Here is a 16,365-nt window from a genome sequence, read left to right as displayed (position 1 = left end):
TGAAATACTATCCCTTTGCTTGGATGACTGAATGCCTTAACATTACATAATAAAATCAACAGTGCTTAGGAAAATAAAGCAGTCAGTTTGATCAGAACCGCACTCATTAGGTTCAGCACAAGCACTGGCACAGTGCAGCTGCAGTATGTGCTATCCAAATCCCTCGAAGTTTCTCCAGTAAAATATCCCAAACCCACAAATTCTCCCATCTACTGGGTCAAATGTAGGGGGAGCATCACCATCACAAAACAACCCTCCAAGTTCGGCACCATGCTGACCTGGAGATATGTCTCTGTGTTTTAAAAGGAAGCTCTGCAGGATTTTACCAATTTTCTTGAATGTGTACTGATATCTTTTGGAGGTTGTGGAGAGTCAGTATGTGCTCCAAGAGCCGTCAGTCCTTATCTTGGTCATTAGTAGCTGTGTTATCATAATTTCCTCTGGAGAATCAGATAATCAAGCTATCAGGTGATGCCTTCAGTGTTTCTTTGAGCGCTTCCATTTGGTGTTTGGACAATGTATGATCTAAGTTGTGGAAACCTTGTCAGCTCAATGCCCTTATGCTGCAGATTCTTAATCAAATCTGGGTGCCTTTGCCATTTTGGATAGGTTAAAATCCCTGTCAGTCCCATTGACTCAGGAGACATTCTTTCTCTTATGACACATCTTTCTCCTTCTGGTTTGTCATTGGCTTGAGAGTATCTCCATTTAAACATAGATAAACCCATTTTGGGCTGCAAAGGATTGGAAACACACATTGGCAAATTGTGGTCCATTATCAGAGATTCCAAGTGTGGAAAATATAGTCTTCAAAGAAGTTATCATGCTCCCTGAGATGGTCTGATTGAGTTTCTGAACCTCAATCCATTGGGAATAATAGTGAGCAAAGACAAAAATAATCTTAAAATGAAATAGATCTATGCTTTGACATTTTCATGATCTAGCTGGAAAGGACAAGATGTTCTTTCTGCCATAGTATGAGTAGCATATGTCCATGAGGGAACAAGAGATACCAGGTCACCAGATTATGCCCCTGGCTGGGACTTGAATATACCCAGACGTATCTCATGTATCTTTTAGAGAAAGCCTAGATAGAGAGCTCACAGGATGAAAAACTTCTCACTTTAGAATGAAAGTCCATTAATGATACTGATGTGATGGCATTGTTCAAAAGGCGGTTGCAAGGCAAGGTTCATGGGGAGACAACACCAGCCTGCCATCAAAGCATAACATGAGGATTTTCATGTTGAATGATGACTCTTCACCACTGCTCATGTTTTCTGGAAGATTTGCTGCCTTTATCCTCTTACCTGGCAGAGATCTATAAGGCCTGCCTGGTCTAGTGTAGTGAAGGAAGACTACTTATTAGACTAATGAGAAGAAGTTATTGCCTTAACATGATGGCATTTAATCCATGACAGCAACAATGTACATGCTACAATGATGTGATAAGCATTTTAACAGGGACAATGAGGAAGAGCCAGATGTTAGGCCTTACTCCTTTAAGATCCTAAACTGTCCTCCCATCATCCATCTGATGTCATCATAGCATGTAGTACTTGAGACACTCCACCACATTAACCCTTTCAGACCCTTACATCCTTTGCAAGAGGCCACATATTTTCCCTTGTTGGACTATGAACTGGAAGGGAAGTTGGACACTGCAATTTAACAATGATACCAGGAGAGTTTTACAACGTGAAAATACCAAAAGGTATGCATTGCTAGCTATAAATACTATGTTGCTTTTGGAGATCTCAGTCAGGTTGCTACATTTTTGAGTTAGAGCAACACCAGGTATTTTTTGGGTGAATGAAAATAAAGCTGTCTGATGCCAGTCCTTGGATTAGTCAAGTTGCAGTTTACACAGTCTTGTTGGAGCAATAGTTTGAAACAGCTAGAGTCTGCAAGCATGAAACATTGATCTCTTGTCATTGAAAAAGCAGACAAAAACTCAGAAACTTATGAGAAACGGTAAACGCCCTCGGCTCACCAAATGAACCTCTGAATCAAAGAATGACCATCACTCTACAGGCAGCAGCTGGTCATCATTGCTAAACTCAAAAGGACTAAAATCAAAATCTGTATTTTTGATCTTCAGAATTTATTTTCCATCCATATAATTTTCCACCTATAATATTTGTGCCAAACGATCTGTTTTTATTATGCCTTATTTGAGAATGAATGTGTGCAGGCTTGGGATTTTAAAGGGGGTGGTTTAAGTTGCATAACAATAGATTAGTAATCCTTTCTTTTCTTCTAATACTTGTTAAAGAATAAGTGCAATCAGTTCTGTTATAACACGAAAGTTCCATTCTTGTGTGATCTTGTGTTATAAGAAAATTATGCAATAGCCACACCATTTAAACTTTTGGGCTGGAACCGCGTTAAAGAAGCAGGTGTTAAAGCAGCACCAATTAAACGTTTGCACTGGAGTTTTTTTATTAAAACCTTGGTGTCAATTTAACCTGCAATAGCAGTCAGTCAGGTGAACTGATCATCTTAAATGTTTTTTCTTGCACATTTGTGACGGTTTGTGGAATAATGGGGCTCAAATCAATTAATTCCTCCTAGTTAAGTGGTAAAACCTTTCAAAATGCTGCGCACATTCTTGACCACACAACTGAGCCTCTCAAAACTCCTGCAGTCTCTTCATTGCAGGTGGCAAATGGTGGGCAGTTAAGGCAGCAAAAGCTGCTCTGTCTCTTGAACAACCTTTTACTCTCGTTGCTTGGGCTGTTGATAGGATCCTTGATAGGATGAGAGCACTGGTCTGGCACTTCCACTCTGCATATTATTTGACTGTGTCATTCTATGTCCCTGGTCGCAGGGACGTTGTGCATCTTCCCCAGTTGGGTGCTAGATTAGGAAAGAACTGGAATTTTTGGGAAATCAATACTTTGTTAAATGGGAGGAATGTGAGAGGTATACCATTTGATTAAACATAAGAACACAAGCAATAGGAGGAGTAGGCTATTCAACCTCCCAAGCCTACCCAGTCATTCTGTAAGACCATGAGTGGCCTGCCCCATGCCTCAACCACTGTCCTACCAACTCCTCATGGCCCTTAACTCTGATCTATCTATCTCTCCTTTAAATACTTTCAGTGATCTGAACAGTCAAGCACTCTCATTGAATTCTTACTGACTCCTCACTATGAGCATTGCAATCAGAGTATCATTCCAGCTCCCATGCAGATGTTACCCAGGGTGGGCAGCCATGTACAAGTCCAACAGCAGATGTGGCACTACTTCAGAAATACACAACTAGCCCAAGACTGGCATTTCTATAAGCTGATGAAACAATATATTTCCTGAAACTTTGTATTCAGAGAATTCCTTTCAAGTTCTGAAGAAGAGTAAAAGCACACTTGAAATGTTGACATTGTTTCTCACTCCGCAGATGCTGCCAGTCCTGCTGAGTTTCTCCAGCAATCTTAGTGTTTGTTTCAAATATCTAGTACCTGTAGGGGTTTACCTTTATTCAAATAATCTCACAACGTTAACTGAAAAGTATATCAATAGAGACAATGGGGCGAAATCTTCCCAGATCCTGAATGACACGGGCATTGGCAAGAAAACTGGGAAAATCAGGTGGGGTCAGCAGTAATGAGATTCTCAACCTTATGAGCAAGATACCTGATTCTCTAACCAATGGCTGAATGGTGAGATGAAAATCTGTTTTCTGTGCAGCAAGAGGCCTGTTTGTATCCATCCATACATCAAAATCTCATTTTCAGTTAATCTTGCCTGAGTTATAAGCAATTTCCCACCTGTTTCATAGAAACTAGACAGTGACAATTCCCAATGTGGAGGTCAGGGAAGTCACTTGAGGTTTCTTCTCTGGCCTTCCATCTTATACAGCAGTCACCAATATCTCAAGGTCTGCTCCTTGGGCATCCCTCCCATCCACAGACACCTAGCATACCTCATGACACATCTCATCCAGTTACAGTGCAGTTCTGTACTTTGGAGCACTCGGCACCTTCATTGGAAAGTTGCTGTCAGCAATAAAACAGACACCCATCTGATGGATTGGACCAGGATGCATCTTTGGACTCTTTGCTTGTTGTCTTTGCACTCACTCACTTTGCTCACAGCACCTCTGCCAAGCCTTGATTTCTATTTTTTTCTTTTCTCTCTCAGCTAGAGCTAAAAGACTCACTGTATTACTGCCTTATCTTGTTCTGTAGTACCAACATGAAATCAAGCAGCTGGTTCTGGTTGTCTTTAGTCAGTGATCAAAGGGAAGGATGCTGCTGCTATGGCAACATGCTATGTCAATCTCATACCTGCACCATGTGCAAGCAGCAAAGACACTGATAATGTGCTTCAATGCAATGGCTATTTTTCAAAGTCATCAGTCAAGTCAAAGGAGTCAATCTTCTCTCAGGGTCTTGGCACAATATGTCCACTATTAGTCCAGGGCCTTGGCACAGTCAGTGGTTGCTGGCGGTGGTCTGGCTTCAGGGGTCTGTATGATTATAGTGCAGGGAATGGGCCATTGTCAGTGCTGTAGATCCAGTGTAACCAGTCCATAATGTTCTGGTGAGTTAGTCAGGAAGTTGCACAGAGATCAGTAAAGGACTTTGTCAGTTGGGGCTGTTCTTTGAAGTTGGTCAAAAGGTTGGGCCATGCTCTGCCCTGAGGCTTAGCTCGATGAAAGTCAGGGAGGAGTTACCAGCGGCCACAGATAGAGGAGGGAAAGTGGGATGTCAATTCTGAAGATTGAAGGCAGAAATGCTGGGATGCAAAGGAGACAATAATTGTGAAGATTGATTCTCAATCTATAAAATCGAGAGAGATAACAGTGCCCTAGAGAGATGTGATACTGCGGGAGGGGGAGTCATCAGCCTGGGCTTAGTGGGAGGGATAGGGCAGCATGATGGTTAGCATGACTGTAGGGCCAGGCCCTGGGGATAAAGTTGGAAGATGCAATTGTAACACGAAGCAATATGTGGAAACAGTTGGAAGCTCAGTACTACTAGAGAGTGCCAGACAGAAAATAACATGGAGGTGTGAAGGAACCCCTTGATTATCAGGCTGAGCTGACAGCTCACTGTGCCAAGCATGACCTACACCATCTTCTGTATTCATGAAACACATAAATGCACAATGGAAATGAAAAATACCATAACCACATTGGAGTGGGCAAAGTAAATGTTTTTTTTCTTGCTGAGCACATCGGTTCTATTTATGAATGGTAGGTACCATACAAGGATGGGAGATAAGGATTACCCTCTGGAATTAGAGTTTAGATCAGAGTGGTGCTGGCAAAGCACAGCAGGTCAGGCAGCATCCGAGGAGCAGGAAAATTGACATTTCTGCCCGAAGCATCGAGTTTTCTGCTACTTGGATGCTGCCTGACCTGCTGTGCTTTTCCAGCACCACTCTAATCTAAACTCTGGTTTCCAGCATCTGCAGTCTTCATGTTTGCCTACCCTCTGGAATCAGCTGATTGTTCAAATTGGTGCACGATGGAGCAGGTAATGGGCTTCCTGAAGATGAGATTGTAATGATTGGATTGGTCAGAACGAGCCTTTCACTATTCTCCAGACAAATTGTCCTGCATTTCCTGCTATACTCTGCTCTACACAACTGAAGCAGGTGACAAGAGGATATGATGGACACTGAAGAGCTGGGAGAGCAGCAGTAGGCTTCTGAGGAGGAAGAAGAAGACACGCAGAAGGAGAACTATCACCTTCTACATGACAGAGCACAGCAGCATTAAACACAGACAGGAATTAATCAATACTTGATTCCAGTCATTTCACTCTTATTACATACTCTGTAACAATTTATTTAGGTTAGTGCAATATGATCTTCGGTATAGTTTTATATCTTTGAAATCATAAACAGCTTTTTACAATATATCTTTTGTCCTTTCAAAAACGAGGAACTCTTCCAACCATTCAACTAGAGACAAAAAAACTCACCAAACAGGTATGTTGGTCACCAACCTGATAAAACATCACCTAACAAGAGACCGCAAAGAACATCAAACCAGGTGGTTCGTCATCAACGTCTGATTTAATCAGAACTTCACCAAGTGAGGGAAGATTGGGACCATAAGCCCAGAAATATGAGCCATCGGATCGCGACTGCGTATCCCTCTCTTTTCAAAAGCAAAGAGGTAAAGAACATTTCAAATTATCCGCTTATCTTAGTAAAAGAAAATGCAACAATAACAAAACTCACTGAAAGGAATGGGGTCATGGATGATGAGAGATAAATAGTGAGAAGTATCATCAGTCAGTGTTCATCAGCATTAAGAGCCAACTAAAGATTGATTATATGCACTTTAAACCAATTAGCATTAAGACACGCTTCCCTTCGGAAATTCAGAATGTAGTGATGCTATCGACCATGTTCCAGGTTGTGGCTTTGGAAAGAGTTAATAAGCAACAGCCTTATAGGTGTACAAGGCATTTGAAAGTAAAATTATCCTGCTGTCCAAGCAGAAGCAGAAGATCCTCAAAATATTGGAGCAAGTCCAGACACGGAGTGTGGACCCACATCCCAGCTGAACTGAATGGCAAGCATGATAGTAGGCCCATGAATCCCTGCGTTTATAAGTGTTATTTATAATTTAAATAAAGTTTCCTGAGTTACTCCACCAGATTTTCTGCTCTTGCTGTGAACACATTAATATTGGGCTTTGAGTTTAAGCTGTAACCTAAAACTTACACTTGTGAGAAGGAGCAAAGAACCTTTGATTCACAATTCTACCTATTTTGTGTTCACAGTAAGTTTGAAAATATTACATTTTATTCTCTTATCCACATTATCGATAGCTATTGTGGACAGTATGGGTACAAGTTCTGATTTCTGTTATACCACATGAGCCACCACCTTCTACTCTAGAGAAGACCCTTTTATTCCCACTTGCTATTTGTGCAGATTCAGTTTATTGAAATGTGAAAGAATTGGGACAGTGACTGTGATCCTGAATCTTTAAAGAACAGATAACGGCAACTGACTACTGTGAAAGCTGGAAGTACTAAAGCAGACATTTTAAAATATTGGAATAAAACCATGCCCAGATACATAACCTGGTGGGTGTTATCACTACATACTTCTAAGATTTAAGACACAATACAGACCAGAAAATGTACTGACTTGCTGACCTGATGTACTGCTAACAAATATTTGTATAAGCAAATGTAGAACTAAATTCTGAGGGGATTCCTACAATTAAAAACAAAAAAGATTGATATTTTTCTCTTTTTTTTTCTTGTTATGTATGGGACTGTTACAAGCACACCTGTGAATTTTCATGACCTTTGGCACCAATATTTTAAATCCTTCATGTCTTCATAGAAAGCAATTACATAAAAGAGGCAGAGGAAAATTTATTGAAAGACTAAATGAAGGAATGACTCCAATTGCTCATGCAGCTTTCGAAATGCTTTGGAAATGTACCCTTTGATTTCCATCTGCTAAATGTACAGCTGTAGCAAGGAGCCCTGTGGAGTAACGTCTGCTTCAGATATTATAGCAAACTTATATAACAATGGAAACTACAGAGCCATTACTTTTAATTTTTCTGCTTTTTTCTGTATAGGAAATAGTAATCTACATACAGTTTGTTGTTCTTATGAGTACAGTATACAGTAGCACATGGACAGTGAAAAAGTCAACATTTACTGATTCAGAATATCCAGGTAAAATTTCCAGCCCCTTTTAAGATGTAGGCCAACGCATTCACTTGAGCTGTAGGATACATACTGACCTGGCTCACTTTCCCTTTTCTCCTTGTGTCTTGGTTTTGCATGAGTGCTAGATGAATTGGCACATCTCCTTTTTTTGTGCTTGGTCTACTTGATCGACTAAACAGCTCTTGCATGATGAAGTGATCCTACATTTTTAAGCTTTAGGACTGACTCAATGAGTTAATTTTAAGGTCTAATTAGTTCACCATAATCCTGTCCTAATATTGAAGAGATTTTCATTTTTCTAACTGGTCTTTCTTCGATCTAATGTTTCAGCTCAATGCTATTCATTATGGGTTCTAATGAAAAGACATTAACTGGAAAAGTGAGTTCCCAGATCTCCCAGTCTCTGATGAATATATGGGAATTGCCTAGGAATTGTGAACTTCCAATGCACAATTGCCCTACTCTTTCGGACACAGGGACTGAGGAAGGGGAGTTCTCTGCCATTCAATATGATCATGGTTGATTAATCATTTTAATACATCTGCCACATTGAAAGAGAGGGTTTCTTTAATTTATCTCATCTCTAGATACCTCTGAGGCACAAGTCACAATACAGTCCAGAAGAAGTTGTGGCTTGCTGACCTGACAGAAACACTTGGGTGCTTCGCGGCTGTTTCCCTGCTTACTGTATTACCCATCATGATTAATACCATACCCACACTTCCATTCCTGTTTGCTGAGCTGTAAAAAACTCCTACCAATGTTTATTGACTCTTGCAGTTTCTTACCTCCACCTGAAGAAATCCTACACTTTGTTCTGATTTGATATCCTTCCTCTGGCCCACTTAAAAAAAGCCTTCAACTTTAAATTGGAGTTACAGATTTTGGATAGTTCTGATTTATTTAGCTGGATGTATGCCAGAGAATGTTAAACATAAAAATCCTAGTTTAACACTAGTTAGCCATATAACTGAACACCCTGACTCCCCCCAACAACATCCCACCTCCCAGTTCTCCCTGACTCAACTTGACTTGCTTCAACTCCCCACAGGTCTCCTGGCCTGATCACCCTTGCTTCATCACTTGACTCTTCCCTCAGACACTGCATGACGATCCCCAACCTAATAGTGCCTCCGAACCTGACTGTTCCAAACCCACATATCCATTCATTTGCCACCCTTCCTATTGCCTTATTCAGCTGCCACCTCATCATATTGCCCACCTAGCCACTTATACACCTGCACATTTGACTATTCACTCACCCATTCACTTAAGCACTGATTCACCAGGAGGCTGAAAATTCTCATGACATTTAAACACTTACTAGAAAATAGGAGCTAGTGTTGTATAAAGTGTATGTAGTTTGTCTTCCCTCCTCCCCACAACCAAAACTTCAACAATCAGACACAGGGAGGAAGCAGTTCAGTGGAAGATAAGATCCATATTTCTGAATAAGTTGGGAATCATAAGACATGGCCCGAGCTACAGAGCACCTACAGGATTTAAAAAGTCGGAATGGAATGGTAATCTGATGATGGTTGCTGCTTTGCAGCTGATCTGGGCCAATATTATTATTATGCTATATTTCTACTGTCAATGGCATAAGCCAGATACTGATAGTTTAGTCCTCTAATTAAATTCTAAACTTGTGATATCTGAAAATAAGCTTAACTGAAGCAGAATGAACTGTACATTTAATCTTTAACCCTCTTAGCAACTTCAGGGCAAAGAGGCAAAATGAGCTCACAAACAATTTAATATGTCACAAAAAACGAGGAAATTACAGTGCCACAGTGGCTCAATGGGAGGGATGCTCTTTGGTGGGTTGGTGTGGACTCGATGGGCTGAATGGCCTGCTTCCATACTGCAGGGATCCTATGATTGCATGACATTATTGCAGAGATTTTTTAGCAAAGTTGTTACAATGCTGGAGCAGTACGGTATGTTAGCAGTACGTTATGAACCTTGCTGAAACTTTCCAAGTACAAAGCTGGAGTTCTGAGCAGTGTCACAATACTGATTGTTCATGCAACTTATGGACAGCTAGCATTTGTACCATTATGGCTACTAATGTCTTTTATAGCTTCATCATTGTTATGAAAGTTTATGATATATCATTATTATTTGAAATTGGGTGGTAATGTGGATAGAATCAAATATGGCTTACCATTTGAATTGTCTTTTTACATTGTGTGTGTTAGGAAGTTTCAGTTTTGAGTTCTGCGAGTGGAGGTGGGCTGTCTGGAATTTTGAACAGTTTGAGGAATACTTTATTGTCATACTGTCGTATGAGGCTTTTAATTGAGGCTTTTTAAACCTTAAAGGTAACTAATTCAGTGTCTAACAAACAAGTATAGAAGAGAGGAAAAAATGGGCTTTTGATTAAGGAACTCATGTCAAGAAATAAGCGAATACATTAGCAGTTGTTCAGGAAGAGATATTAACTAAACAAATCACAATGAGTGAATACAGAAATTTGCTAAAAAAAAACTGATAACAGCAGGACCTCACAGGGCCAGTGACCTGGGTTTGACTCCACTCTCGGGTGACTGCCCTTGTGGAGTTTGCACATTCTCCCCGTGTGTTTCCTCCAGGTGCTCCGGTTTCCTCCCAAAGGTATTCCAAAGATGTGCAGGTTAGGTGAATTAGCCATGGGAAATGCAGGGTTACAGGGACAAGGATAATGGGGTGGGTCTGGGTGAGATGCTTTTCGGACAGTCAGTGTGGACTCAATGGGCTGAATGGCTTGCTTACACACTGTAGGGACTCTATGATTCTATGTCCACTGAATAAGGAACTTTAAAGATGAATCTGGGTGATCCTGTAAAGTTGCAGTATTTTTCAGGTTGTTTTGGATGTAGGTTTGCTTGCTGAGCTGGAAGGTTTATTTCCAGATGTTTCGTCACCCTGCTAGGTAACATCTTCAGTGGGCCTCAGGCGAAACACTGCTGAAAATTCCTGCATTCTATTTATATGTTTGGGTTTCTTTGGATTGGTGATGTCAGTTCCTGTGGTGATGTTATTTCCTGTGGTGAAGTCACTTCCTGTTCCTTTTCCCAGGGGTGATAGATGGGGTCTAATTCGATTTGTTTGTTGATAGAGTTCATGTTGGAATGCCATGCTTCTAGGAATTCTCGTGCGTATCTTTGTTTGGCTTGTCCTCAGATGGATGTGTTGTCCCAGTCAAAATGGTGTCATTCCTCATCCGTATGTAAGTGAGAGAGGGTCATGTCTTTTTGTGACTAGTTGGTGTTCATGTATCCTGGTGGCTAGTTTTCTGCCTGTTTGTCCAATGTAGTGTTTATTACAGTCCTTGCATGGTATTTTGTAAATGACATTAGTTTTGCTTGTTGTCTGTATAGGGTCTTTCAAATCCATTAGTTGCTGTTTTAGTGTGTTGGTGGGTTTGTGGGCTACCATCTTGCCGAGGGGTCTGAGTAATTTGGCAGTCATTTCTGAGATGTCTTTGATGTAGGGGAGAGTGGCTAGGGTTTCTGGACATGTTTTGTCTGCTTGTTTGGGTTTGTTACTGAGAAATCGGTGGACTGTGTTCGTTGGGTACCCATTCTTTTTGAATACACAGTATAGGTGGTTTTCCTCTGTTCTGCGTAGTTCCTCTGTGCTGCAGTGTGTGTTGGCTCATTGAAATAATGTTCTGATTTAGCTTTGTTTGTGGTTGTTGGGATGATTGCTTCTGTAGTTCAATATTTGGTCCGTATGTGTTGTTTTCCTGAAGACGCTGGTTTGAAATTCCCAACACACTAAAACAGCAATGAATGAACTTGAAAGACCCTAGACAGGCAACAAACAAATCTAATGTCATTTACAAAATACCATGCATGGAATGTAACAAACACTACATTGGACTAACAGGAAGAAAACTAGCCACCAGGATACATGAACACCAACTAGCCACAAAAAGACATGACCCCCTCTCACTAGTATCCTTACGTACGATGAGGAAGGACACCACTTCGACTGGAACACATATCCATCCGAGGACAAGCCAAACAAAGAAATGCACGAGAATTCCTAGAAGCATGGCATTCCAACCTGAACTCTATCAACAAACAAATCAAGTTAGACCCCATCTACCACCCCCTGAGAAAAGGAACAGGAAGTGACTTCACCACAGGAAATAACATCACCACAGGAGATGACATCACCAACCCAAAGAAACCCAAACATATAAATAGAAAGCATGAATTTTCAGCAGCGCTTCACCTGAGGCCCACTGAAGATGTTACCTAGTTGGGTGATGAAACATCTGGAAATGAACCTTCCAGCTCAGCGTACAAACCTACATCCAAAACCTCAACTTGAGCTACAAATCTTCTCAAAACTTTTAAGGTTGTTGTTGAGGATCAAGGGTTAAACCTTTTGTTCTGATATTTTTAATAAGACCATTTCAATTAGTTCTGGCATAGCACAATAGAGTTGGTGCTTTTTTTCCTTTTACACATCATAAATCTTTATGTTCCTTTGTTGAAAGTACTTTTGCAACCTCTTACAAGTTTGTTCAGTGGTTGACCACTGCAGTGAGCAAACTGCAAATATAAAATTTATGACCTATCAAGCTAGGTTTCACACTGGATCTGAGATGTTCAGCATTATCATCAGCTGTAATCATACACTATTACTTCCTTTGAAATCAATAAATTGACTTTTAATTGCCTTTTTGTATGCATAAAGGTCTCCACACTGATTCCCGATGCATCACTAGCTCTTATCTTTCATCTATCCCTGAACCCGTGCTGTCAGTATACTTTTAACACCATGAACCTGAAACATATGAAATAATTCTCCTCTTTAGGACATCATCAGAAGCTTTTTAAAAGCCAGATATTCAATTCATTCACTTTGACTGTGTTCAGTCAGTTCATTGAAGGATTTGATTAAATTAGTCAGGCATGACTTACGTTTTGTGAACCCAAAGAGACTGTCCCTGAATAACCTGTGCCTTTCTAAGTTTCATTAATGTTACTCTATATTATGTTCTCAAAATGTTCCTCTGTCACTATCATGAATATTTTACTAAGATCCACTTCTTTGATGGTGAGCATATCTACATCATTTCTTTCATCATTAACTTACCTCAGTATTTTTCAGTTAAAGCTGTCCCATCTGCTGACTTAGGGCCACAATTTATTAGAATCTTTACAGTCACATGAACCCCAGCATGTGAAGTAGGGTTAATAGGAGATCCTATAGCTCAAGATCTGCTAGAGGTTAGTGATTACAACATGATCGAATTCCAAATTTAGTTTGAAGAGAACAGCTTGGGTTACAACCCAATTTTCTCACTTTAAATAAGGGTGATTACAGAGGTGTGAAAAAAATGTTGTCTAAAATAGGCTGGGAAAGTCGATTAATGGGAAGGTCAATAGCTAACAGAGGCACACAGTTAAGTAGCTCTTTCATAACCTTCAACGAAAATGTACTCAGCTCAATACGAAGGATGCTATTAGAAGGATGAACCATTCATAATCAGCTTGGAGGTTGGGACAGAGTGTATTGTATCTAAATTTGCTGATAATGCAAAAATAGATGTCAGGACTTCTTGTGATGACAAAATAAGGAATCTGCAAAGGGATATAAATAGTTGAATGATTGGGTGAAAACTCTGCAGATGGAATTTAATGCAGAAAAATGTGAGGTCATGCACTTCCTAACCAATTTTCAGTTTTGGCAAGACAACTTCCTGTCTTTCATTCATTTGTCAGTCAAGGTACAGTTCGATAGAATTGGGAAATTTTAAAAATTGTATCAATGAATAAATGAAGATAGTCTTTGTCAAATGTATTTGTTTTATTTAGTGAGGAACTATACTCAGATTCTAACTCAAAGTTTAAATTTACTGTCACAGATATTCAAAATGTTCCTCATGAGCATTTCTAAAAAAAAACTTGACTGCTTTCTTCTTTCAAGTGCTGTCACATTTCCTTTTAAATGTGCGTGTTATACACCATGGAACTGGAAATGTTTTTGATAATTACAGCCTTGTATCCAAGGCTGTTCTCATTTTCAGATGTCACCTTCATAACAAAATTTACTGAGAAATTTAAAACCCCACTTGCCATTGAAAACTTTTATTGAAGATATACACGGTCCATTGGTTATGTTATTCTTATGCAGCAATTTTATTCCCCTTGTTGGCAATAGCATAAATGTATTTTTAATGTGACTAAATTAAATGCAAGACAATAATCTGAATATTGTATCTTCTTCTCATAGTGGAATCTCTGATCTCTGCTAAACGCGTCAATGAGCATTGCTCTGCTATTGATGCATGTTGGAATAAATACCTGTTTTAATCATTGCATTTTGAAAACAAAACCCATGACCATGAATATGAGATTCTTAGTAGCAATGGTCAGGGTTAGTATAGATTTAGCTGCAAACCTGTGATAAATTTAGCGTGATGAAAATGCATTTGTGAAGTTAGCAATATGTGATTCCAGTAGGACTCTGCTGGAGTAGCATCTGTTACAGTTGCTCAAAATATCGGAAGGTTCCAGTTCAAGGGCTCAGCATATGCTTCTCTAGTTCTGTTTTTGAAAAATTATTGAACTAAATTTTACCTTGGAGAATCAACTGGGCTTGGGTGACTTGATTTGATGGTTAAAACTACAGAAAACTACAGCACATTGGGAACTCAACTTCACCTTGCTGGTTCCTACATTTCACTTGAGTATGTTAGGCCATGACACATTAGGAGTAACAAATTTGTAATTACTCTATGTAAATCACTCAATTAGAGCAATATTTCAACGTACTTTTGACTTTAATATTGAGTCCATTGGCTTCCTGAAATTAGGCAGTGGAAACAGCAATGGGGCTGAATTAATCCCAGAAGAATATGTTGATAAATATACTCCCCTGACTCCCTTCTTCCCCTTGAATGGGAGATTGTTTGTACACAGAACTTTTCATGAGATATTATTTTCTATACTTCAACTCTAACACATCAGGACACATCAGGAAGGGTGCTGCTTATTCTGCTTTAGGTTAGACCTCAGATGAGGATCCAGATGACCAGAAAATGTAATAACCATCATTCAAGCTCATCTAAGCAATGCCACTGGCACTGAGCAGACCTTCCACCAAACAACCAGTATCCCACAACTCCCTCTTTGATGATCCCATCGCTTCATACCTTAGTTATAAAACAGGTTAGAAAGCCAATTACCACAAGCACTCAAGGATGGATAAAGGGAAAGTGGTCAAAAAGAATAACATATATGTTATGATAATTTAAGAGCAACAACTTAATAAATACATTTCCTCAAAAACCATGTGCATACAAATATTCAGTCCCTTCAACCTACTCTACCATTATATCAAATAATGGCTGATTTGATTGTGGTCTCAATTTCAATTCCCATCTAGTACTGCTGACCTTTAATCCCTTGTTATTAAAGCATCTAACTACCTCTACCATGACAGTAGTAATAACTTGGCCTCCACTGCTTTCTAGCGAAAAGAGTTCCAAAGACTCTTTGTGCATTCCGTTTTACAACTATAAGATTTTAACTTTATCTTCTACCTCTCCTGAGTGAGGGACAATGCTTCCTGCATGACTCGCAGGGTTTCCATCAGCTTATCCTGCTCGTCCAATATGCTCACCATCAGCTGCTCAAAATTAGTGTCCTCAGTGCCAATCTGGATGGGGGTGCAAACTGTGGAGATGCAGCAGAGCGACACAAACCTGCTCAGGTTTCTATTATAAGTCTATTATAAATAGATTCATGGTTACTCATGGAAAGAGGCATACTTTTGGTACATTCTATATAACTGTAACGCAAAAGTAAATTATAAAAATATATACAGTAAGCTATTAAGTTTTCACTTACATGTTTTTATAAGTACAATCAGTTAAGCTGACATAAGCTGCAATTTATGCCAGTTTCATTTTGGCTACTGGATTTAAATATAGACTGTCACAAATATGACTGGTAATTTTTGGCATTTCATTTGATTGCAATGTTCTAAAGTAAAAATAAAATATCGGGGAGACAAAACTCTGAGGAGCACATCAGAAGTAGTTAATGCGATGGTCCTTAAATGGATGATGCCAAAATCTAGCTAAGATGTAAGTAGCCTGAGGACAAAATTTGTGGACAGTTATATATGGGAATTGCAGAAGCCTAGTTTGACAAGGAAACAATGTCATTTTTCTGTTACTTTGAAAAATAAATTTATTTTCTCCAACAAAGTTAACAGTGCAAGTAATGGCTGAATAAATTGGGTAAATTTCAGCGAAGATCTGACATACAATTGAGGGTTCCTAATCTTTGGTTATTACTGACCTATGCTTAAACTTTCCAGAAGTAGTGAAGTAACATATCCCTATAGATTTAGGATATGCTTTTCATATTGGACACCTATGAATACATGCAGAATAATATTTTATACAGTCAAGAGTGATCTCTTGTACAGTCAAACAACATGGAAATTGATCCTTCAGTTCAACTTGTCCATGCCGACCAGATATCCTGAAGTAATCTAGTCCCTTTTGCCAGCATTTGGCCTATATCCCTCTAAATCCTTCTCATTCATATACCCATCTAGATCTCTTTCAAATATGGTAATTGTACCAGCCTCCATCACTTCCTCTAGTGACTTATTCCATACATGCAACACCCCCTGTGTGACAAAGTTGCCCCGAAGGTATCTTTTAAGTCTTTCCCCTCTCACCTTATATCTAT

The 16,365-nt window shown here is 39.5% G+C and overlaps 1 protein-coding gene across 1 annotated transcript in view; it reads right to left on the bottom strand.

Annotated features, from left to right (window-relative positions):
• Nucleotides 1–16,365, bottom strand: part of kcnh8 (potassium voltage-gated channel, subfamily H (eag-related), member 8) — a 431,818-nt gene that overhangs the window by 14,317 nt on the left and 401,136 nt on the right. The gene's annotated exons all lie outside the window — the stretch shown is intronic.

The sequence above is a fragment of the Chiloscyllium punctatum genome, chromosome 8 (assembly GCF_047496795.1).
Source record: "Chiloscyllium punctatum isolate Juve2018m chromosome 8, sChiPun1.3, whole genome shotgun sequence".
In the NCBI taxonomy this organism is placed as follows: Eukaryota; Metazoa; Chordata; class Chondrichthyes; order Orectolobiformes; family Hemiscylliidae; genus Chiloscyllium; species Chiloscyllium punctatum.
The sequence above is the reverse complement of the archived record's forward strand: the minus strand, read 5'-3'. Positions and strand labels throughout refer to the sequence as shown.